At 40.1% G+C, this 24,581-nt stretch overlaps 1 protein-coding gene across 3 annotated transcripts in view; it reads right to left on the bottom strand.

The window, feature by feature from the left end:
* CCDC148 (coiled-coil domain containing 148) overlaps positions 1-24,581 on the bottom strand; it is a 536,518-nt gene that overhangs the window by 464,085 nt on the left and 47,852 nt on the right. For all 3 annotated transcript variants that reach the window (XM_070476172.1, XM_070476173.1, XM_020883117.2), the window contains exon 2: positions 11,570-11,697. The gene's annotated coding sequence lies outside the window, so the exon portion shown is untranslated. The remainder of the gene's footprint in view (positions 1-11,569; positions 11,698-24,581) is intronic.

Below are 24,581 nucleotides of genomic sequence, written 5' to 3'. Positions count from 1 at the left end.
TAAAGAATCCACCTGTCCATGCTGGAGATGTGGGTTCAATCCCTAGGTCAGGAAGATCCCTTGGAGGAGTAAATGGTAACCCACTTCAATATTCCTGCCTGGGAAATCCCATGGACAGAGGAGACTGGTGGGATACAGTCCATGGATCCCAAAGAGTTGGACACATCTAAGTGACTAATCAACAACAACAATCATATACTAACTAAGGGATATAGATTTATTCAGGCTCTGCAAAGACCTGCCCTGGCCACCTCATCTGAAGTAGCCCCCTCCACCCTCAATCACGGCTTATCCCCTCAATCTAATTCTTTTCCTTCATAGTACTTCTTACTATATGGCATTATACTATGTATTTATCAATTTACTTATTTATTAGTACTCACTGCAACTTCTGCAACTAGGATGTATGCTCCATGAAAGCTAGGCCTTTGACTGATCATCCCAGTCTCTCTAGTGTCTAAAACAGTGCCTGACATAATAGACACTCAGTATACATTTGCTGAAAAAGCATTGACTGATTATATTAGAGATCACAGTTCTGTTCCTAAAGCCTGGGAGTACTAGAGGCGAACACATACTTTTCACCTCCTCTTCTCCATTTTCTAAAAATCTAAGCTCACCTGTATGAGGTGAAAATTATTATAAAGGACAAATTCCAAATTAAAATGGGCAGTGGAGGGAAATGCATGTCAAGAAGTAAGGAAAGATAAACACTCTCACATTATCCTGGTGAACAATGACTGTAAATTCTTGTTAACTACAATTGAAGGTGCCTCTTGACCAGCTATTCAGCTGCCAGAAACAGCACACAAACCCCCAATGTACAGAAACCAGGACAATGTATCTGTTTACTAGTAATTTAAAGATGTCTGTACTATTTTACTTTTCCAAGACCTTGAGGGTAAGGACATACTTTGCATAGTAGACATAGATTATCTGGTCTTTCTTATCTCCAACATATACTGAGTGAAAAAATCAAGTTGCACTATGATGCATATTATATGATACCATTAAATAAGCATGCACAGACACAAAGAATTCTATGTATCTCTCTATTTCTCCAAACCAAAAAAAAAGCCTACAGGTTATACAAATAGATCAAACTGAAGAGGATACTGCAACTGGAGTTTTAGTTTCAAAGGGAACTTTAGCTTTATCTATAATAAAATCTTGGCTAAAATAGTAAGGGCTTCCCTGATAGCTCAGTTGGTAAAGAATCCGCCTGCAATGCAGGGGACCCCAGTTTGATTCCTGGTCAGGAAGATCTGCTGGAGAAAGGATAGGCTACCCACTCCAGTATTCTTGGGCTTCCCTTGTGGCTTAGGTGGTAAAGAATCTGCCTGCAATGTGGGAGACCTGGGTTCAATCCCTGGAGAAGGGAAAGGCTACCCACTCCAGTATTCTGGCCTGGAGAATTCCATGTACTGTATAGTCCATGGGGTCACAAAGAGTTGGACACGACTGAGTGACTTTCACTTTCACTTTTCACAGGCTAAAATACTGGCCTTTTTTTTTTGTTTGTTACAAAGATAATGTATATATGTATATTTGTATAATTAAAAGTAATAAATACTACCACAAGAAGTCTTTTTCCTAAATAATTATATTACCTACTATAGAATTAATACAATTATATTCAAGTTTATACATGATTACCCAGTGGGTTCTGGTACTGAATGCCCCGTATACCAAACATACCCATCTTCGAGCCTGCCAAACTGGGACTAGTTCTGAGCAGCTTGACCCTACCAGGTTGCAACAACCCTGTGAAATCCTTGAAATATCCAGTTAGCTTTATCTTTAATTTTGAATATAATTAAATAATTTTTGTACAAACTTGTGCCTTGTACAAGAAATTTCTTCTGACATCTTTAACTAGATGAAACACAGTACTTTTACTCTTGACCAATGATCACAAATGCATTGCTCCTTCTGCTGATTATAAGAGAAGTGTCAATGTCAAGGTTACAAGGAAGTTTACAGATTTCAACAATTAAATGGAATTTTGATATGCTTTTCACAATTACTGCTGAGGAAATGTTATCATCTGATATATAAAACTGTAGCAGACAGCTGGTTGACAGTATCCATTCTTCTCATTTTCCATAGTAGAAATATCCAATTTTGTTCAGAGTTAAAACATTGGCCTTCCTTGATACCCCTGAGGATCCAAGTGACCATGTGACACAGTCCCAGTCAATGAGATGTAAGCTGGGAATTTGGGGACAAGATTTGCCTTTTCATATGGGCAGATGTAAGCTGGGAATTTGGGGACAAGATTTGCCTTTTCATATGGGCACTGCCCCTTCTTCACATCCTTCCTCTTTCATTCTTTCCTGGAATGTGGATGTGAAACTAGGTGTAGGGAGACCATCAAGATACACACTAACTATTGTAGGGAATAAAGCCAAAGGGAACCTGGGATCCTAATGACATCAAGTACTGTTGCAACAGCTGAGGACTGCTTTTCTCTGGACTTGTTATGAGAAGAATCAATTCCCAAGCTTCTGCCACCAGGTTCAATAACTTTCAGCCAAACACAATTCTGAGCTGATATAGGCTGGGATGATACGAAGCATCCAGATGACTTTGATGCCTCACCATATAAAGCAGTGCAAAAAATGTTTCTAGAAAAATACCCACCAATATAGGCATAGGATAAAAGATACTGCAGTCGTTGCTCTTGAATAGTAGCATGAGAAAATTACAGCTAGCAAAATTTCCTATTTTAAAACTCCAGTAGAGTTTTATTTGTAATTTCAACACAGCTCAATGAGACTATAGGTAAAAAGATGTGTAGGTGGTTCCAGAAGGGGAAAGATAAAAATCCTTGGAAACTTAATTCCACTATCAAAAAGTAAAACAGACGAATGTATCTGTGGGGTTTCAATACTTCTGAATAAATCACTTTTGCACAAAGAACCAATTATGTGAGGAATGTTCCTTTTAAATGCTACACAAAAGTGTTGGAGGTTTTTTAGTTTTTAAAGAAAAATAGCAATCTACCACTCTTTAACAACAAAGACTCTAAAATGCTGTTAAACGACAGTATCTGGAACGTGATCACACTAATACATTTTGAATGAATGAAATCATAATAAGTAAGAAGTATTAACTCATTTTTCTGTTATTTCTAGTTAAAGAAAAGATATCCAGGCTAAGATGTGAAGAAACAAAGAGAAAGATTAAAGGCATTACGGTAAAGTTTAGAGAGAGTAAGAAAAAAGAAAATCTGAGGGAAGAAAATTATGTTTACTTCCTCTTTCCCCTTTCCAGTTCTCTCAAATTTGGGTCAACAAACAAAACTAAAAACATCTTCCCTCCCTAGAAAAGCAAACTCATATTTTAGTTCAGCTGCACTGAAGTGGTTACAAGTTTTACCGCAGAGGAAGCAGGGCACTGATTTTGAACCATCAAAGGTGGGCACTAAGGTAGGTCTGGCTGAGTTTTTCAGCGATAGGAGAGCACCTAACTCAGGCTGAGCAGCTTACTCTGAAGAAAACGGAGGGACTGCTGATGTGGGAAGAGGGGCTGGAAAGGGAGAGTGTAGTGAGAGATGCCAAATAGCCTTTTCCAGTTTCAATTTATGTTTCAACCTAGTCCTTCACACAGAAAAGGAAAGGAAAATTCTCTACTATTCTTTATTTCATGTTCTCTTTCCACGGGGACCCGTATTCTCTGAACAACGATTAGAAGGTCCTTATATGAAAAATCTCAGAAATATCCTATGAAAGCTAGAGAGGTAAAAAATAAATCAAAACAAAAAACATTTCTTTCCCTCAGAGAAAGAGGGAAGGAAGAGTTCTCTTTTTGTCTGCAGGGTCAGAGGAGGGGAGGGGCTGAGAGAAACAAATAATCCTGTGACACAAGGACAAATAATAAGAATTTGCTTGTACAGGATTTTCCCCTTGACTTTAAAAGTACTACCAAAATATGTTGGTTCAAAATATAACGATCAATAATATATGAAAGAGTAACTAACATATGACTACTATCTATCAGTGGCAATCAAAAATATGAGACATCTAAGATATCCATGCAATAGGAGATTTTAAAAAGAGAATCCTAAGGAAAACATATTAGGCCAACAAAATAGGTTTATTTAAAATATAATTGAAGTCAATTTCCATGTCTTCAAAACTAAGGTTTTGAATTCCAGAGTAGTGTCGAGCTTTGGAGTAAGGCTAAGGAAGATTAAATTCCAACTCCACTACTCCCATATTGTGGGACTCTCAGCAAATTATTTAAACAGTAGAAAAGATGTAATATTGTAAGGATGTCAGCTCCTCCAAACTGATTTATACAATCCCAGCTGAAATCCTAGATTTTTTGTGTGTATAGGAGTTTGGCAAGCTGATTTAATAATATGTATAGAACTTCAAAAACAAATAGCCAAGGGAATCTTGGAGAACAAAGTTGGACAAAGCTGGGGAATTTACAGCACCATATAATAATATTCACTATGAAGTTGCAGTAATTAAGACAGTGTATTATTGGAAAAAGGATGGATAAATAGAGCAATGAACAGTAAGTAGAGAGTCAAGAAACAGATCCACACATAAATGGTCACCTGATTTATGGAAGAGGTGAGTCACACTGCTGTGCCGTATGCAAAAAAGTCTTTAATAAATAGTCCTGTGTCAATTGGTTGTCCATATGGAAAAAATGAATCTTGACCCCATACCTCCAAACATTCACAAAAATCAATTCCAGATGTGTTAAAGATCTACAAGCAATAGATAGAAAATGAGGCTTTTAGAAGGACACATAGGCGAACATACTCATGACCTTGGAGTTGGCAAAGATTTTTTAAACAGTTCACCAAAAATGTTAATCATAAATGGAAAATGTATTAAGTTGGGAAATACTAAAATTAAGAACTTCTGTTCATCCAAATACACCACTCAGGGAGTTAAAAAACAACCCAAAGGGTAGGAAAACTTATTTGCAATACATATATTCAACAAAGACTGGAGTCCAGAATACATATATATTTTTAAAACACATAGAAGTAAATAAGGAAAAGGCAGACTTCACAATAGAAACTGGGGCAGAAGGCCTGAATAGCTACTCCACAAAAACAAAACAAAACAAAACAAAACACAGAAGCTGATAACCAAAAGGCCAATAAATATTTTAAAGAGCTGAACTTCATTCATTAGGAAAATCCAATTTAAAATCAAATTGCAGTACCTCTATAAACACACTAGGGTGGCTAAAATGAAAAAGGCAGACAATACCAAATGCTGGTAAGAAGCTAGAACAACCAGAAAATTCATACACTGTAATAAGTGTACAAATTGGTTCAATTGCTTTAGAAAACAGTGCAGTTATACAATCCAGCCAATCTATTCCCACAGAAATGTCCACATACTTTCACGGGAAAACATGTGCAAGAATGTTCATAGCAGCAGTTTCTCATAGCCCCAAATTAGAAACTACCTAAATGTCTATTAGTGGTTGAGTAAATGAATTGTGGTCTTTCTGTCTGGAACAGTCTTTCCTTGGTTTTCACCATCTTGACACTTTAGAAGATTAAAGGCCAGTTATTTTGTCAAATGCCCTTCAATTTGGGTCTGATTATTTTCAAAATTAGACCCAGGCTATGCACGTTTGGCAGGAATATCACAGAAATGATCTGTGTTCTTCTCATTTCATCTATCACCTGATTTCCATGTGTCCATTACTGATGATGTTCACTCTGAATGCTTAATTAAGGTAGTATCTGTCAAGTTTCTCTTCTATAGAATTAATTTTTTTTCCAATGTGCAATTAGTATTTTGTGGAGAGTTACTTTGAAATGCTATAAATACCATACTTCTCTTTAAACATTGATGTATATGTTAACTTGTCTATAGTATCTATTGGGTTCCCCTAGTGTCTCAGACAGTAAAGAATCTGCCTGCAATGTGGGAGACCTGGGTTTAATTCCTGGGTTGGGAAGATCCCCAGGAGGAGGGCATGGCAACCCACTTCAGTAATTTTACCTGGAGAATTCCATTGACAGTGGAGCCTGGCAGGCTATAGTCCATGCAGTAACAAAGAGTCAGACATGACTAAGCAATTAACACTTTCATAGTATCTATCTAGATTCATTTTATTCAGTGGGTTACAATCTGTTATTATATTTATTTTGATACTCAAATTATCTCCACTTTGGCCAGTAGGAACCTCTTCAAGATGGCTTTTATGCCCTACTTAAAAACAAACAGTTTATTAGTTACAGTTCTATAGGTCAGAAGTCTGGATGTCATGGCTGGGTTCCTTGCTCACTGTATGACAAGGTTGACATCACCACATCAGCCAAGCTGAATTTTTCTAAAGAGGCTTTAGAATAGGACATTTAAAAAGTGAGTTCTAAAGAAAACATTATATTAGACAAACAAAATAGGTTTAAAATGTAATTGAAATCAATCTGCATGTCTTCAAAACTAAGGTACACCTTAACTCCAGAGTGCATGCTCAGACAATGAGTCATGTCCAACACTTTGTGACCCCACAGACTGTAACCTGCCAAGCTCCTCTGTTCATGGAACTCTTCAGGCAAGAATATTGGAGTGGGGTGCCATTTCCTTCTCCAGGGGATCTTCCCAACCCAGGGGTCAAATACGTGTCTCCTGCATTGGCAGGCAGATTCTTTACCACTGAGCCTCCTGGGAAGCCTTAACTCCAGAGCAAGGTTGAGCTTATTACTCTAGCTATAGGACTGGTCCCCACTTCTTGCTGTCAGTCAGGGGCCACTCTCAGGAACTAAACATTAACTGCATTCCTTGCCATGGACTCCCACCATTTTTAAGACCACTAAGGATAATCACTCTCATGTTAAGTCCCTCTCATGTCTCTGACCTGTAAACTCAGATTTCAAGTGCACATGTGATAAGATCAGGAGCACTAGATAATTTACCTATAGTAAAGTCAACTAATCTAGGGCCTTAATTACCTCTGCAAAATTCCTCTTGCCATATAAAATAACATAATCATAGGAATATTATCTCCTGATAGTCACATTCCCAGGTATTACCCAAGTTGCTTAAGCTAGGGGACAGGGATCCTTATGGGTCATTTTAAAATTCTTCCTACACATATATAAAGTGCCAAGACAGTGCTTGGTACATGATAAACACTAATACTGTATATGCATTAGCAATTATCATTATTGATTATCTAAACCATTTGCAGAAACTTTAAAAATAGTAATTACACTTCAAAGAAATAAAATTTTCTAAAAGCTTCTGGAGATCAATTTGGCAATGTGTGTTGAAAACCTAGTATTTCCATTTCAAGCAATTCATCCTAAGGACACATCAGTGGTAAACACAAAGATATATGAAAGAGGATATTAATTACAGTATATTACTAATAATAAATAGTTAAAAGGGAACCAAAATCTCCTTTTAGGGGTTTGGTTAAGTAATAAGGCACAGCTATTCAATGGAATACTATGTAAACCCCAAAGCAAAAATAATAAATAAATAAATAAAAATACATGGTATAAAAAGAATTGATGAGAAGGGAACATACTCGTTACAGTGAAATGATTACAGATTACAAAATTGCCTATGTAATTGTATCCAGTTTTCACACAAATACCAAATGGATTCCTGCTTTTCTTTCTCTCTCTTTAGCTGTGTTATAGAGAGCTTCTATGGCATGGCAAGATAGATCTTAGCCTCCTTATATCGCTGGCTGTCAAAAACATTTCTGGTTACTCCTTAGGGAAACCCAGCATCCTTCCAAGAGTATGAGGTGGACTTTTGGCAAGAGAGGGTCATGTGAAAAGGGAGAAAACATTCTCTGACACCATCTGTCTATCTGTGCCATTTGCCAACGCAAGGGCCTCCTGAAAAAGGAGGCTCTGCATCATCTCCCCTGGTATCCTGTGGTGCTGTCTTACCCAAGACCTTCCTTAAAGTGCAAAAAAAATGTGACCTGGCCTTTGATTCCTAATGTACAGTCCTGCCTTTATACTAAATTGGTTAAATTACACTCTCACCTAAGATTTTAGACTATAATTGTTGTTTGGTTTTAGCTATGATGAGAGCATTCCAGGATAGAAAAACATGTATTAATTGAAAAGAAAGGTGACAGATATTAACAATTATTGAGAGAGCACCTATAGTGTGCTTTATAACACTACAAAATAGCTATTATTAGTCCCACTTTACAGGTAAGAAAACTAATATTCAAAGGAGTGAAATAACTTATTCGAGGATGCACATTTGCAAAGTGGTAAAAATAGACTTTGAAGCAACTGGTTCCCCTTTCACCACACCAGTGATTCCCAATGATTTCTGAGACTATATATTTTAAATGCCCCTAGAAATCTTAATGACTAACCTAAGACCTGTGCTGCATGTGACTGCCTCCCTATAAATGAAGGCAAATTATCTATAAGCTATTAATTTTTTAACAGCAGATTAATTTTTTCCTCCTAAGCTTTTTTTCAGTTCTAGCATCTCAGACTTTTACGTTCAAATCAATAGATGTGCTTTTAACTGGGGCAATCAGATATCATCACAAGTTCAGGTTGAAACAATTTTTCTCATTGCTCTCTCAACACAAAGAGAGACAATCTAGACTCTTGAATCTTTGGAACTAGCAACTTTCAATTCAGTTCAGTCACTCAGTTGTATCCAACTCTGCAACCCCATGGACTGCAGCATGCCAGGCTTCCCTGTCCATCACCAACTCCTGAAGCTTGCTCAAACTCATGTCCATTGAGTCGGTGATGCCATCCAACCATCTCATCCTCTCTTGTCCCCTTCTCCTCCTGCCTTCAATCCTTCCCAGCATCAGGATCTTTTCCAATGAATCATCTCTTCGCATCAGGTGGCCAAAGTATTGGAGTTTCACCTTCAGCATCAGTCCTTCCAATGAATATTCAAGACTGATTTCCTTTAGGATGGACTGGTTGGATCTCCCAGCAGTCCAAGGGACTCTAAAGAGTCTTCTCCAACACCAGAGTTCAAAAGCATCAGTTCTTCAGCACTCAGCTTTCTTTATAGTCCAACTCTCCCATCCATGCATGGCTACTGGAAAAACCATAGCTTTGACTAGATGCATCTTTTTTGGCAAAGTAATGTTGCTGCTTTTTAATATGCTGTCTAGGTTAGTCATAACTTTTCTCCCAAGGAGCAAGCATCTTTTAATTTCATGGCTGCAGTCACCATCTGCAGTGATTTTGGAGCCCCGCAAAATAAAGTCTCTTGCTATTTCCATGGTTTGCCCATCTATTTGCCATGAAGTGATGGGACTGGATGCCATGATCTTAGTTTTCTGAATGTTGAGTTTAAGCCAACTTTTTCACTCTCCTCTTTCACTTTCACCAAGAGGCTCTTTAGTTCTTCTTTACATAAGGGTGGTGTCATCAGCGTATCTGAGGTTATTGATATTTCTCCTGGCAATCTTAATTTCAGCTTGTGCTTCATCCTGTCCAGCATTTCACATGATGTACTCTGCATATAAGTTAAATAAGCAGGGTGACAATGAATAGCCTTGATACAGTTCCCAATTTGGAACCAGTCTGTTTTTCCATGCCCTGTTCTAACTGTTGCTTCTTGACCTGCATACAGATTTCTCAGGAGGCAGGTAAGGTGGTCTGGTATTCCCATCTCTTGAAGAATTTTCCACAGTTTTTTGTGATTCCCACAGTCAAAGGCTTTGGCATAATCAATAAAACAGAAGTAAATATTTTCCTGGGACTCTCCTGCTTTTTCGATGATCCAATGGATGTTGGCAATTTGATCGCTGGTTCTTCTGCCTTTTCTAAATCCAACTTGAACATCTGAAAGTTCACAGTTCATGTACTTTTGAAGCCTGGCTTGGAGAATTTTGAGCATTACTTTGCTAGTGTATGAGATGAGTGCAATTGTGCGGTACTTTGAACATTCTTTGACATTACCTTTCTTTGGGATTGGAATGAAAACTGACCTTTTCCAGTTTTTTTCTTTATGTAAAGCAACTTTACATAGATCCAAAATCCAGGATAGTTTCTTGTATCTTTTGCTATTCTCTGACATGATTCTTGATAAATGTCAGTGCCTAGACCCCAGATGTTACCAATTGTTCATTTCTTCTTCCCCTATATCCTTCCTACATATTCTATTTTCCCTCATGCTCTCAGGATTCTTCAATCTACATTTATCTTCATCCCCTTTAATTTCCATCCATCTCAAGCTCCAACAATCTGTCCACTCCCATTTTAGTTTTGGCCAATCTATCTCTGGCCAGTCACCTCAAATCCATTGTTATATCAGGATGCAAGAAGTGCCCTTACAGAGAACAAATGGTTGAGGAGTTCTGTTTCCTTTTGAAATTACTCTCCGAGCATTTCCTTGTCTTCTGAAATAACTTAATTTACCAGTCTCATCTTGTGCTTTGCTTCTCATAGTCCCGGAATTAGTTATTTTTCCAAGGATTTCTGATTTCTTGGAGGATAGTATTTAGAAGTCAAGATATGGACACTAGATGTATTCATGTCTATCGAGATATCACTGCTTTTTAAACCCTATGTATGGGCAGAACTAGAAAGTATACACACACACACACACACATTTGTTTGTAGCTCTATTTATCTTTTTAAAATAAGTATATAAAGAGAAAACACCATGCACAATGATATCTCCAACTGCAGTACAATATAAAGCTCACTCTCATTTTTTTTCCTTATCTATATTTGTAACTCTTTATTCAAGCTGTGATAAATCCAGCCCCCATTATCATGTATACCTTTTATGTGATCAACTCCCCATATCTAATCAATCCCCCATCTCCTATGCCACCCCTCCTCTACCCAATGCCTTTTTCAGCCCATTTGGGTTCTAACAACCCACAGGTGGTGCCCCCCACCACCACATATGTTCTAGTGTTCCATGGCAGACTATACCCTTCCAAGCAGACCCCTGCTTCTCTCTGACTCCCCATGCTGCCCTCTGTCTCATGGCATGGACATGTCTCCCCCTCCAGCTGAGTTTGTAAATTTCATGTCAGTCTGTCCTTCATTCTTGGGCTCTGACACTCTGTGCTGAGTTACCTCCAGTGGGTGCTCCCTCCCCAACTTCATTTGCATTCTGACACCCACATCTGGCTGCCCTTCCACATGAACTCAGTTCTTATCCTGGTTGGTCTCTGACATAAATGCAGGTCAGGTCTCCCAAATGAATCCCTTCTTTTCTTTTTTGGACTCCAGTACCGTATTTCCTTCTCCCTTCCTGTGGAGAGAGCAGCTTTGTTCCTAATGGCTTTAAGAATAATCCTTCAAGAAAGAAAAAAAAAAAAAGAGAAAACTGGACAGAGGATACATTGTCTTCTTCCTAAATAGATAATGTACCTCAAGCAAATTTGTTGCTATTATGGTTGAACAGTTTTCAGTTGACAACTTTCAAAATATTTGATAAATAAATTTCTTCTATAAGTAATCATATTCTTAAAATGGGTACCAACCAACGTTTCCTGAAGTCTTTATTCTAAGAAATTAAAATCTATGTCTATTAAATTAATGAAAGTAATTATTTTTAATGATTATAAATATGGGTAACCAATGATAAAGGAAAGGAACAGTATTCATTACCTTTATGAGGGAAGAAAAATATCAAACCACTCAAAAGTGTGAGCTCAGAAGCTAGAATATTAGGTTCAAAATCCAGCTCTGGGGCCTTTGGTAAGTTCCTTAATGTATTTATGCTTCCATTCTCTCATCTGTAAAATGAGGATAATAATGATACTTCTTAGAGTCATGAGGATTATGGCAGATAATGTGCAAAAATGTCTTAGAAGAGCATCTGACATCAAAAATATCATCAAAAAGTTAATATTATTACAAGGTATTCATAGAAGCCTGAAATTGTGTTCATAGACTATGATTCTTAGACCTTGATTTGAGAAACAGTATATTAAAATACAGGCCCTGTCACTTAGGTGGTCACTTGCCACTAATGTCATCATATCCTTGAAAATAAAAAATAGATATCAAAACTGTACAAAGGGATTTAAGACAATATGGTCATATTCTGCCTTAAAGATTGTGTTTGAAACAAAACATAAAATATTTACATTCTCACGGAGAACTTACAGATCTCCTAGCATATACTGGTGGTTTCCAGTATGAGAATCATTTATAATATTTTCATTCTCTCTACAACTTAAGGGGATATAAACAAAGACTAACTAGTCTTTTTAATTAATTTGATTTTAGTTTAAATAAGCAGGTCTAGAATAACCTAGAACATAAAATAAAGAAAAGGAAGTTTATGCATGATAGAATTCATGCTTTTCAACTGCAGGTCATGAGATTATAATAAAGTCAATTGAGTGGATCCTAGATCAACTCCAGTTTTCAACCTACTTGCTCTTAAGGGCTAGGCCATTATTCTTTCAGAGGCCTTTATCCACATCTTCATAAACTAATAAAAGTAAAACTTCACTTTTCTTGATTTCTAAGAATGATCTCATCATAAATCTAAGTGAAGAATGCTCTACAGGGTCACTACCTATTTAGATTCATTCTGCTGACTTAATTAGCAATTATTTTCTCAAGGATTAACATGTATTTCCAGGATAAGTTTCTCACATTTTCTAAATTCAGCACAAAAGTTTAAGTAGAATAAGGAAGATGAAATATCCTGCTCTAAAAATGGGCCGGTACCTCCTTCGGTTGTAGTGAAATAATGCCATTGTCAAACCTGACTCAGGTGAAGGATATGCTGTGCCTGATGGAGAAGGAGCCTTAACTGACTGTCCAGAAACAAAAAGGAAAGACTGCATTGATCATTTCTTGCTTCTACATATATGTACCTTTTTACTAATCAAGGTCATTTCTTAGCACTTGTTTCAGTGAAGTGCTGAAAATTCTAGTTGTCTGATGATTCAAGGTGTCCCACTTTATTTTTTTTTTTAAGTTATTTTAAGAACTTCTACCCTATTTACACGCTGCTTGGGACTACAGTAGATATAAAATAACTGCCTTCTGTCCTTAATGAAAACCTTCTAAAAGCACCAGGAAGATTTAATGCAGCCATGGTTTATGTCATCTTGAAACTTACACATTACATGCCTCAATTCCTCCCAGACAGAATTTGGAATGGGACTCCTTGGGTAAGGAGTCTTCACTCAAAACAAGAAGATAAAAAGACTAAAAGGCATATCAATCACAAGGAACAGGAAATCTAAGGGCCAAATATGCCTGGAGGAGACTTAAGAAAGGGAAAGACTGGGCAAGGAGACCCGGGCTCAGAATTAGAGGAATGATGCTGAAGAAAAGCAGATGAGACTAAAATGAGTGGTTTACGAAAAGGGGGGATAGGAATACAAATTAATTACTTAGAGCAAAAAATGTTCAAATCCTTTTCAATAGCCAAACCCTTTTATAAACAAAATTATTCCTCCAAGATTTTAAACTTAAGGCCAAAGAAAGCTTTTAGTTGGTCTTTATCCAGTTACTAAAATTCCAAGATACAAAGCTTAACAGTTGTCATAAACCATGTGTCCCACTAAAAGAAACTGGTCTGCTGTGAGGATTCATGAAGCTAACCTGCTGAGAGATGGAGATGTTGAACTTTTTTGAAGCCCAGTCTGAGTCCTGCTCTTTACTCATTTGTTCCACCTTTGTTGGTATTCCTGAACCAATCATTCTTTATTTGACTGAAGCTAGATTGTATTGTAGCTAAGAATCCTGACAAATACACTCAGGCAATGTAAAAGTTTGCCAGAAAGTCATTACTGTTTGCAGAACCCCTCAGCATCTCCACAAAGCATCATGGTTCCCCAGATCAGAAAGTAAAGGCCACTGTCTTAAGTTAACAACTGTTATTTTAGGCTTGCATTCATGAGCAGAGAGAGATATAATGTGTGGCTGGGGGCAGAAATAAACTCATACGTAATTCACTCACTTACTTGACACATTTTTATTGGACTCCTTTTATGTGCTAGGCACCATACTAGACATAGGTGCTAAGACAATGGATGAAAAAATGTGCTCCCTGTGTTCGTGGTGACCATCCAATGGCCTGATGTGCTCATGGGAAGTGAATTACAAAAGGCTGTCTTTCCCTGTTATTGATGGTTGCTACTCTTTCACAATGATGCAATGAAAAACATTACTGCTTAAAATGAATACTCTATATTTATCAAGAACATTTAGTTATACATCAATATCATTTGTGAAATGCTTACCTCACTAGTACTAAGACATACTAGGTCAGCTTACATCTGCCATAAAACCTGAGAAAGCATTTAATCAAGATGACACAGATGAATTAAACATTTGCTACCAAAGTATTTTTTTTAATATTACTATTGAGGTTTCTCTGGTGGTTCAGGTGGTAAATAATCTGCCTGCAATGGAGGAGACACAGGAGACTGAGGTGTAATCCTTGTATTGGGAATACCCCTGGAGAATGGAATGGCTACACACTCCAGTATTCTTGCCTGGAAAATTCCAAGGACAAGGAGCCTGGTGGGTTACAGTCCATGGGGTCGCAAAGAGTCAGACATGACTGAGCAAGACATTGTTTCGCTCCTTTAAAATACTGGGGAAATGATATATTTCTTTACTTCTGAAAACACAAGTAAATTGCTAGCCCATATTGCTTTTTCACTAACTCAGTGGACATGAATCTGAACAAACTCTGGGAAACAGTAGAGGACAGAGGAGCCCAACATGCTACAGTCCATGAGGTTGCAAAGAGTTGGACATGACTTAGCGACTGTAAAAAGCAATTGCTTTCCTTAGCACCAAATATTGCTAAAGAAAGCAAAGACTTAATATTGGGGCTTCCCTCATAGCTCAGTTGGTAAAGAATCTGTCTGCAATGAAGAATACTTGGGTTCAATTCCTGGTCGGGAAGATTCCCTGGAGAAGGAAATGGCAAACCCACTCCAGTATTCTTACCGGGAGAATCCCATGGACAGAGGAGCCTGGCAGGCTACTGTCCATGCGGTCGCAAGAGGCGGGCACAACTTAGCAACTAAAGAGAGAGAGAGCAGTTAGTATTATTATCTATGAATATAAATGATTAAAGTATTCTTCTATGAGGGATCCAGAACTTCTGAGGATAACTAATCCTTAAATAGTAAAACAACTGAGTCCTAGTACAATTTGTTGCTGCAGTATCATGACATGAATATGAAAGACTTTTGTCTCTACATTGAAGGACAAGGCCTGGGCTTGCAGAGTTAGGTAAGTTGTAATCATTTATATAAATAGCTGTGGAGCTGACCACACTAGAGGTCAGAAATTCAAGTGAACATTTCAGGTTCCACAGTTTCCACAGTTAACAGTGGCACAAGTGGAAGATGTGAAAGACAAGACCTGGATGAGGATCTGAGCAAGGGAGAGCAGTTTTAGGGTGAAATTTTAAGAATGATCCCCAATTATTCCCTTGAACTGAGTTTCTCTTTGTCCATCAGACAGGAAGTAGTGACCTCACCAGACGTATTCACGTTGCAGGATCATCATTTTGCCACATGTACTAAGACATAAATCCACTTCAGGCATCTGAGTCAAGATGATTCTGTCATCTTGACTCCTCCCCCCTGGTTTGAGGTTGCACTGAGTAACAGCTCAGACTAGGAAAAAAAAAAAAAAAAAGACTTGTGTTTCTCTAAAGACCATTCACTTTCTGTACTGGATCTTCCGTTGATTTATCCACTCACTATTTACTGGGCACATATTATATTCCAATCACTGTGCTTAGTGCTGGAGATACTGGAGCTACAAAGATGAAGACGATACCATCTCCCTCCTCCAACAGCGCTAAGCATTCTGTGCCATGGCAGTGGTCTCTAAACTTTTGAATTACATAAAAAAGTTGGCTTAAAGCTCAACATTCAGAAAACTAAGATCATGGCATCTGGTCCCATCACTTCATGGGAAATAGATGGGAAACAGTGGAAACAGTGTCAGACTTTATTTTGGGGGGCTCCAAAATCATTGCAGATGGTGATTGCAGCCATGAAATTAAAAGACACTTACTCCTTGAAAGGAAAGTTATGACCAACCTAGATAGCATATTAAAAAGCAGAGACATTACTTTGCCAACAAAGATCTGTCTAGTTAAGGCTATGGTTTTTCCAGTGGTCATGTAAGGATGTGAGAGTTGAACTGTGAAGAAAGCTGAGTGCCGAAAAATTGATGCTTTTGAACTGTGGTGCTGGAGAAGACTCTTGAGAGTCCCTTGGACTGCAAGAAGATCCAACCAGTCCATCCTAAAGGAGATCAGTCCTGGGTGTTCATTGGAAAGACTGATGTTGAAGGTGAAACTCCAATACTTTGGCTACCTCATGCGAAGAGTTGACTCATTGGAAAAGACCCTGATGCTGGGAGGGATTGGGGCAGGAGGAGAAGGGAATGACAGAGGATGAGATGGCTGGATGGCATCACCAATTCGATGGGCATGAGTTTGAGTAAACTCCGGGAGTTGGTGATGGACAGGGAGGCCTGGCGTGCTGCGATTCATGGGGCCACAAAGAGTCGGACACGACTGAGGGACTGAACTGAACTGAACTGAATAAATGTTTTAGTATTTTCTGTCGATCAGGGATATTTACCATTTGTAACTTATTATAATCATCATAGATTTCCATTATTGTATTCCTTTTGTTACCTAAATGCAAGTGCATCAGTCCAACACACAGTGAGGGTGAACAGTACCAAAACTTTGGAGTTTGGAACAGCTCTGCAAGGAGACAGATGACTTATGCCTTAAAAAATCCCAAACTCCCCAAAAGCCTTTAACAAAGTTCTTTTATAGGAAAGGTGAGGGAGGGGTGGGGTTAGTTGTTGCAAACTACTTGGTGTCAGATCCTTTGTTCTTGAGGTCAGGTCATGGTCACGTAATCATGTTCCTGTAAACCTTCACCAAATAAATATTATTCTCTTTTCTGACAAGAAAGGGCAAGGTCCCAAGGCTCAATTTCACTCTCTGAGGTCCAGGTCCTGCTAAGAGGAGGAAGATCTCAGTTGGCAGCTTCCTCAGGGCCAGGCCCCAGATCCACCCTAGGACTTAACTGGCCTTCCATCTTCTCCACCTGTGGGGTCCCACAGACTAAGTCCTATGCAGATGGTCACCACCGTTAGGTTGCAGATGCAGGGATTGGGGAAAGGTTCACTGTCACCTCAAGGCCTGGGCCTTGCCAGTGGGTAGCCTTCACAAGGACCCGGGAGCCCTGCAGGGCACAGCCCCCAGCCTATTCCCTGGGTCCTCCAGCCTACTTGCTGGCCTGAGACTGGGTAACCGGGAGGGCCCTGGGTGGAAAGCCAGGATCTGCCTCTTTCTTCACTATCTGTCTGACAACCACCACCCCACTATTGGCTGAATCCCTTCACTAACTGTTGCTTTTTGACAGTTGGTTGCTGGTGGGCAGGGTGCATTGTGGCACCAACCAATGACTGAGCAGGACCACTAACGGTCACTCACTGACAGTTGGTTGCTTGGGGGAGGGGCACACTGCAGTGCCTGATCAGTGGCTGAGCAGGACCACTAACGGTCACTCACTGACGGTTGCTTGGGGGAGGGGCACACTGCAGTGCCTGATCAGTGGCTGAGCAGGACCACTAACGGTCACTCACTGACGGTTGCTTGGGGGAGGGGCACACTGTAGTGCCTGATCAGTGGCTGAGCAGGACCACTAACGGTCACTCACTGACCGTTGGTTGCTTGGGGGAGGGGCACACTGCAGTGCCAGAACAACGACTGAGCAGGACCACTAACGGTCACTCACTGACCGTTGGTTGCTTGGGGGAGGGGCACACTGCAGTGCCTGATCAGTGGCTGAGCAGGACCACTAACAGTCACTCACTGACGGTTGCTTGGGGGAGGGGCACACTGTAGTGCCTGATCAGTGGCTGAGCAGGACCACTAACGGTCACTCACTGACGGTTGCTTGGGGGAGGGGCACACTGCAGTGCCTGATCAGTGGCTGAGCAGGACCACTAACGGTCACTCACTGACGGTTGCTTGGGGGAGGGGCACACTGTAGTGCCTGATCAGTGGCTGAGCAGGACCACTAACGGTCACTCACTGACGGTTGCTTGGGGGAGGGGCACACTGCAGTGCCTGATCAGTGGCTGAGCAGGACCACTAACAGTCACTCACTGACGGTTGCTTGGGGGAGGGGCACACTGTAGTGCCTGATCAGTGGCTGAGCAGGACCACTAACGGTCACTCACTGCGAGTTGGTTGCTTGGGGGAGGGGCACACTGCAGTGCCAGAACAACAACTGAGCAGGACCACTAACGGTCACTCACTGACCGTTGGTTGCTTGGGGGAGGGGCCTGCTGCAGTGCCTGATCAGTGGCTGAGCAGGACCACTAACAGTTGCTCATTGACAGTTGGTCACTTAGGTAAGAGGCCCACTACGATGCTAACCAATGGCTGAGCACTGACATTGTTACCCTGTGGTAAAGCGATTGGGATGGGGGAGTGGGGGATGGGGAATGGCGCACACCAACAGCTGCCTGTTAAAGGCTGTGCTCGGCTATGCTCTATTACACTTTCATCTAATATCTCAAGGCAAAACAAACCCTTAGGATAATGTTCCTAGGTAGCAACAGTTGAGGTAAATCTACATTTTACATGATCTTAATAATTTTAATTTTAAGGGCTTCCCTGGTGGTTCAGAGGTAAAGAATCCACCTGCCAATGCAGGAGACATGGGTTTAATTAAGCCTTAGGTTGGAAGGATACCATGGAGAAGGAAACGGCAACCCACTCCAGTATTCTTGCCTGGAAAATCTCATGGACAGAGGAGCCTGGCAGGTACAGTCCATGGGGTGGCAAAGAGTCAGACATGACTTAGCAACTAAATAATAACAACAATAACTCTAAATCTTTTTGTAAGACGCTATCAGTTTGTTATTGTGACTATTTTTTCTTTACCTACAGTGGGTCTGATGGCAGGGCCACTACATATTATTGCACAAAACCACGTGTCATCCTGTTGCTGAGGAAGCCCTCACAGAGGTACAGAGGAGTCCGCTCTGGTTTCTTCTTGTTTGTTGTGCCTACATTACAAGGGTCGTTTAGAATCCAGGGAGCCTTGTAGAAATACATTTAAAGCCTTGTTGATTTCATGCAGGTTAGGGGAAAAAGTTAACTAATCTATAAAGCCTCTTAAGGGCTTCCCACTGGCACTAGGGATAAAAAAATGGCCTGTCAATTCAGGAGACGTAAGAGACGTGGGTTTGATCCCTGTGTCGGAAGATTCCCTGGAGAAGGGCATGGCAGCCCACTCCAGTATTTTTGCCTACAGAATGCCCTGGACAGAGAAGACTGGTGGGCTACAGTCCACAGGGTCACAAAGAGTTGGACACAACTGAAGGGACTTATCACGCATGCAGACAAATCCTCTTAAAACCAGAAAAAAGTAATTATGAGATTTCATAATATGCTGAATATGAGCAAATGAATGACAGCAAACTTGGTACAATGGGGGATTGAATGAAGGAACCAGGATAGTTCCATGTATTAAAGATTAGAAAGGCTTATTCTATTTCCTTAGATTTGAAATAAATATAAGTAGAATATCTAATACTGCCTTCCTGTACATTCCTGTATAGGATTGATCTGTGTTCCATTTGCGAGAACACTGGTCTGCAGAGTGAGACAGAGATACTGCCATCCCAGGTACTGGAGCACAAAGGGCAGACAGCCTCATTTTGCTCGAGGTGGAGGAAGATGGAGGTGGGATGATGGAAGGATAGGTGATGTGCCTGGTGAGCCTTATACTAGGGTGGTTTCATTATGTATAGGGAGAGAGAAGGCCTTGGAAGACACAGCTATTTAAGTCAGTGGGGCACAAAAGCTGAACATGTTTGGAGGAGCACAAGCAAGAAGTTTAGGATAGTTACAGGTTAGGGGGCCAAGTGGGCAGCCTTAGACACAGAGACATAATAGATGAAAGGAGGATTGACAGAAATCTGCTGGTGCCAAGAACACTGATGGCTTCAATTTAGAAAAGGGCAGCCAAAATTAAATAAGATGAGCTGACAAGAGAGCAGATCACAGAGGTGTATAGATTTTTAAAGAAAAATCATTGAGGAACATGTCATATTAAGACACTGCTGAAGAGCAGCTTTCCTGAGATCCTGAGAACTAAATAAATGATTCTTAATGCTAAGACTATCACAGAAAGTGTAGCAGTTACCCATAAAAGCCTTTCCTAGTACCAGATATCTGTGGGTTAGACAAAATGAAAAATTACATAACAAATTTTATTTTAAAGGATATGATGGCCATTTTGCCTTTAATGACCAAAAATCTCTCTTGTGTCCTAGCCTCTGATACTCCTCTTTATAGCTTTCTTATACTTTAATACATCTAAGAAACTCTAGAGACTGACCAGTGAGAGAAGAGTAAGTTCATATAGCTGAGTCCATCTCATTGAACCTTATCTCACAATCACTATCCACTAGTTTTGAATTTATTTGTAAAATATTAAGCTTAGGGAATTCCCTGGCAGTGCAGTGGTTAGGACTCCATGCTTTCACTGCCAAGGTTAGGTTCACTCACTAGTCAGGGATCTAAGATCCTGCATGCTGTACAGGGTGGCCAAAAAAAAAAAAGTTGAGCATGGCTCTTCTACATTAATATATGCATACATTCAAACACTACTCTTCTTACAGCAGATCATCATGCTGTACACCTCAAATATCTTACAATTTTATTTTTAATTATGCCTCAATAAAGCTGAGAAGACCTATTACTCTTCTGTTCCTGGAAAAATTCAAACTTTTGCAGAAAGACAATATACTTTGGTTAAGGCAAAGCAACTATTACCATTGACAAATCAGTAGGGAATTGATTTAAGGATCCCAGGTTGCATAGGAACCACCATGAAAGAATCAAAATTTTTCAAAACTGGTTTTCAGAATGAAAGCAAAGGGGAAGAGAGTGAAACTCTTCTGGAATTGCCAAAAAGTCGTGAGAAGAAGGATTTCATGTTGCAAGGAAGCCTGAGCAAATTCTATGAGGGTTGGCACACTAAATATAAAGTGGATGTTTTGGGCAAAGTTGTCTAATAAATAACAGCCAGTACTAAGACTTACCAGATGTCAGGGAACTCTTAGCATGGAATTTCCCTAAGTTCTTTCAACCATTCTCACTCTCGCTCACAGAAGGGATAAAAAGAATTCTGGGAGAACTCCACACTCTTGGGGCTAAAGGAGTGGGGGCAGGAAGAGAAAGCCCAAAGAGGACTTTGAGAATCACCCCTTCAGCTGCTCCTTTTCCTGCATCCTATGGCTCCCCTGGTGGCTCAGATGGTAAAGAATCTGCTTGCACAACTGACAAAGAATTAATTTCAAAAATATACAAGCAACTCCTGCAGCTCAATTCCAGAAAAATAAATGACCCAATCAAAAAATAGGCCAAAGAACTAAACAGACATTTCTCCAGAACAGACAGACAGATGGCTAACAAACACATGAAAAGATGCTCAACATCACTCATTATCAGAGAAATGCAAATCAAAACCACAAGGAGGTACCAACTCACGATGGTCAGAATGGCTGCTATCCAGAAATCTACAAACAATAAATGCTGGAGAGGGTGTGGAGAAAAGGGAACCCTCTTACACTGTTGGTGGGAATGCAAACTAGTACAGCCACTATGGAGAACAGTGTGGAGATTCCTTAAAAAATGGGAAATAAAACTGCCATATGACCCAGCAATCCCTCTGCTGGGCATACACACTGAGGAAACCAGAATTGAAAGAGACACATGTACCCCAATGTTGCTCACAGCACTGTTTATAATAGGCAGGGCATGGAAGCAGTCTAGATGTCCATCAGCAGACCAATGGATAAGAAAGCTGTGATACATATACACCACGGAATATTACTCAGCCATTAAAAAGAATACATTTGAATCAGTTCTAATGAGGTGGATGAAACTGGAGCCTATTATACAGAGTGAAGTAAGTCAGAAAGAAAAACACCAATACAGTATACTAATGCATATATATGGAATTTAGAAAGATGGTAACAATGACCCTATATGCGAGACAACAAAAGAGACACAGATGTATAGAACAGTCTTTTGGACTCTGTGGGAGAAGGCGAGAGTGGGATGATTTGAGAGAATAGCATTGAAACTTGTATATTGTCAGATGTGAAATAGATCACCAGTTCAGGTTTGATGCATGAAACAAGGTGCTCAGGGCTGGTGCACTGGGATGACCCTGAGGGATGGGATAGGAAGGAAGGTAGGAGATGTGCTCAGGATGGGGAGCATAGGTACACCTATGGCTGATTCATGTCAATGTATGGCAAAAGCCACTACAATATTGTAAAGTAATTAGCCTCCAATTAAAATAAATAAATTTTAAAAAAAAGAATTTGCTTGCAACACAGAAGATCTAGGTTTGATCCCTATGTTGGGGAAATCCCCTGGAGAAGGGAATGGCTACCAACTCTAGTATCCTTGCCTGGAGAATTCCATGGACAGAGGAGCCTGGAAGGCTACAGTCCATGGAGTTGCAAAGAGTCAGACACGACTGAGCAACTAACACTTCCACTTCTCATGCTCTCAGTAGAGCGTCTCTTCTTTTTTTCAAAAACCCCTCATTGAATTTGTTATAACATTATTTTTGCTTCGGATTCTGGTTTTTTGGCCATGAATCATGTGGGATCTTAGCTCCCCAGCCAGGGATCAAACTTGCACCCCCTGTATTGGAAGGCAAAGTCTTAACCATTAGACGACCAGGAAAGTCCTAGGCCTCTCTTCTTGAGGTAATTCCAGATTTTACCTCACAAAAGCAGTAAAACCTACCCACCTTGTTCTTACCACACATCGACAGCTAATAATTTTTTTTCATTCATTCTTGCTCCAATAACAAAAGTCTGCTATTTGCTCTCCTTCTAAAATGAGCTTTCTTATTATAAAAAATTCAAACAATACATAAAAAGTCCATCATAATCCTATCCCTTGGAAATAGCTTTTTTGTGATTACTCCTTCAGCTTTGTTTTCTCTTTCATTATTCATTGGGTCTGCTCCTTAATCTGAAGCAAAAAAAAAAAAAAAAGTTTTTAAAAAGATTAGATTTTTATTTTAGAAGTACAAAAGATGTTCAAAATCTATTCAAAGCAAAATGCTGCCTTCTTGTAGTATAAATATAATAGAATAAAAAGCACCAAGCAATAATGCAGCCTGGTCTATCTGAAGAAATAGCTCTCAGTAAAAAGTAAAGTAGCTCACAAACTTGTGTGTCCACTGCAATGCTTCTGAAGTGGCCAGAAGCTTGCCTGTTACCTGAGGGACAAGTGGGGGGCCAGGTTCCATAGTCTAGTCACTCTATCTGAGTGGTGGCGCATACTTCAAAATGACCCCTTCTTCCTTGCTGTCCTAGGAAAATTCCCATGACCTCAGCTAGTTATTGGAAGGATGTAATCAGATTCACTGCAGGTTAATAGGTAAATAAATGAAGAAAAGATTGCTTAACCAGGGACCTTCCCAGGATTATGCTTGTTAAAACACAGAAACAACCCCAAAGGCTAGAGTTTCAGGCTGCATGATAAAGTGAAATGGAGAATCGCCAGTAGTGTGCAGAGATCATTTTGATTCGAGGAACTGCTCCGCACTAAAACCAAAAATCACAACAACATGGAAAGCCTGACCCTGACTATGTGAATTCTAGCCTAATGCAAATCTCATTGCAACACTACACTGTAAAAGCAGGAGAGCCAGGAGGAAGATGAAGGGCTTTGGAATTATGCACCTATGGATTTAAACCCACCTTGCCCCCCACTAGAGGAAGGCCATTGGCCAGATGTTGTGTTGCTGTCATTCAACCTCTCAGAGGGCTTTCCTCACCTGTTAAGCAGGGTTGCTATAGGAATTTAAATAAATAAAATAGCATATATAAAGTGTAGCATATCTAAGCATATATGGCATATATCACTTATATAACATATGTAAGTGACACACAGTAAATACAGAAATTATTGCTTTTTTCTTTCAGACTTTATACAACATTTCATACACTGCTATTTCCCCAGTCTTCTGTTAAGCAACACTGATGGAGTGGAAGGATAGTCCTACTACTAGTCATTGGGGACCAGTATGGCTCCTTTCCTGGAGAAGGCAATGGCACCCCACTCCAGTCCTCTTGCCTGGAGAATCCCACAGACGGAGGAGCCTGGTAGGCTACAGTCCACCGGGTCGCTAAGAGTTGGACACGACTGAAGTGACTTAGCATACAGGCATGCATTGGAGAAGGAGATGGCAGCCCACTCCAGTGTTCTTGCCTGGAGAATCCCAGGGACGGGGGAGCCTGGTGGGCTGCCGTCTATGGGGTCGCTAAGAGTCGGACACAACTGAGTGACTTCACTTTCACTTTTCACTTTCATGCATTGGAGAAGGCAATGGCAACCCACTCCAGTGTTCTTGCCTGGAGAATCCCAGGGACTGGGAGCCTGGTGGGCTGCAGTCTATGGGGTCGCACAGAGTCAGACACGACTGAAGCGACTTAGCAGCAGCAGCAGCATGGCTCCTTTTCATATTGCATCATTACTCACTGAAATGGTTAGAATGTTGTACATTTTCCCGAAAGAGGTTATAAACAGGGTAAAATTTGGTCCCCAGAC

The sequence above is a fragment of the Odocoileus virginianus genome, chromosome 13 (assembly GCF_023699985.2).
Source record: "Odocoileus virginianus isolate 20LAN1187 ecotype Illinois chromosome 13, Ovbor_1.2, whole genome shotgun sequence".
Lineage (NCBI taxonomy): Eukaryota > Metazoa > Chordata > Mammalia > Artiodactyla > Cervidae > Odocoileus > Odocoileus virginianus.
The sequence above is the reverse complement of the archived record's forward strand: the minus strand, read 5'-3'. Positions and strand labels throughout refer to the sequence as shown.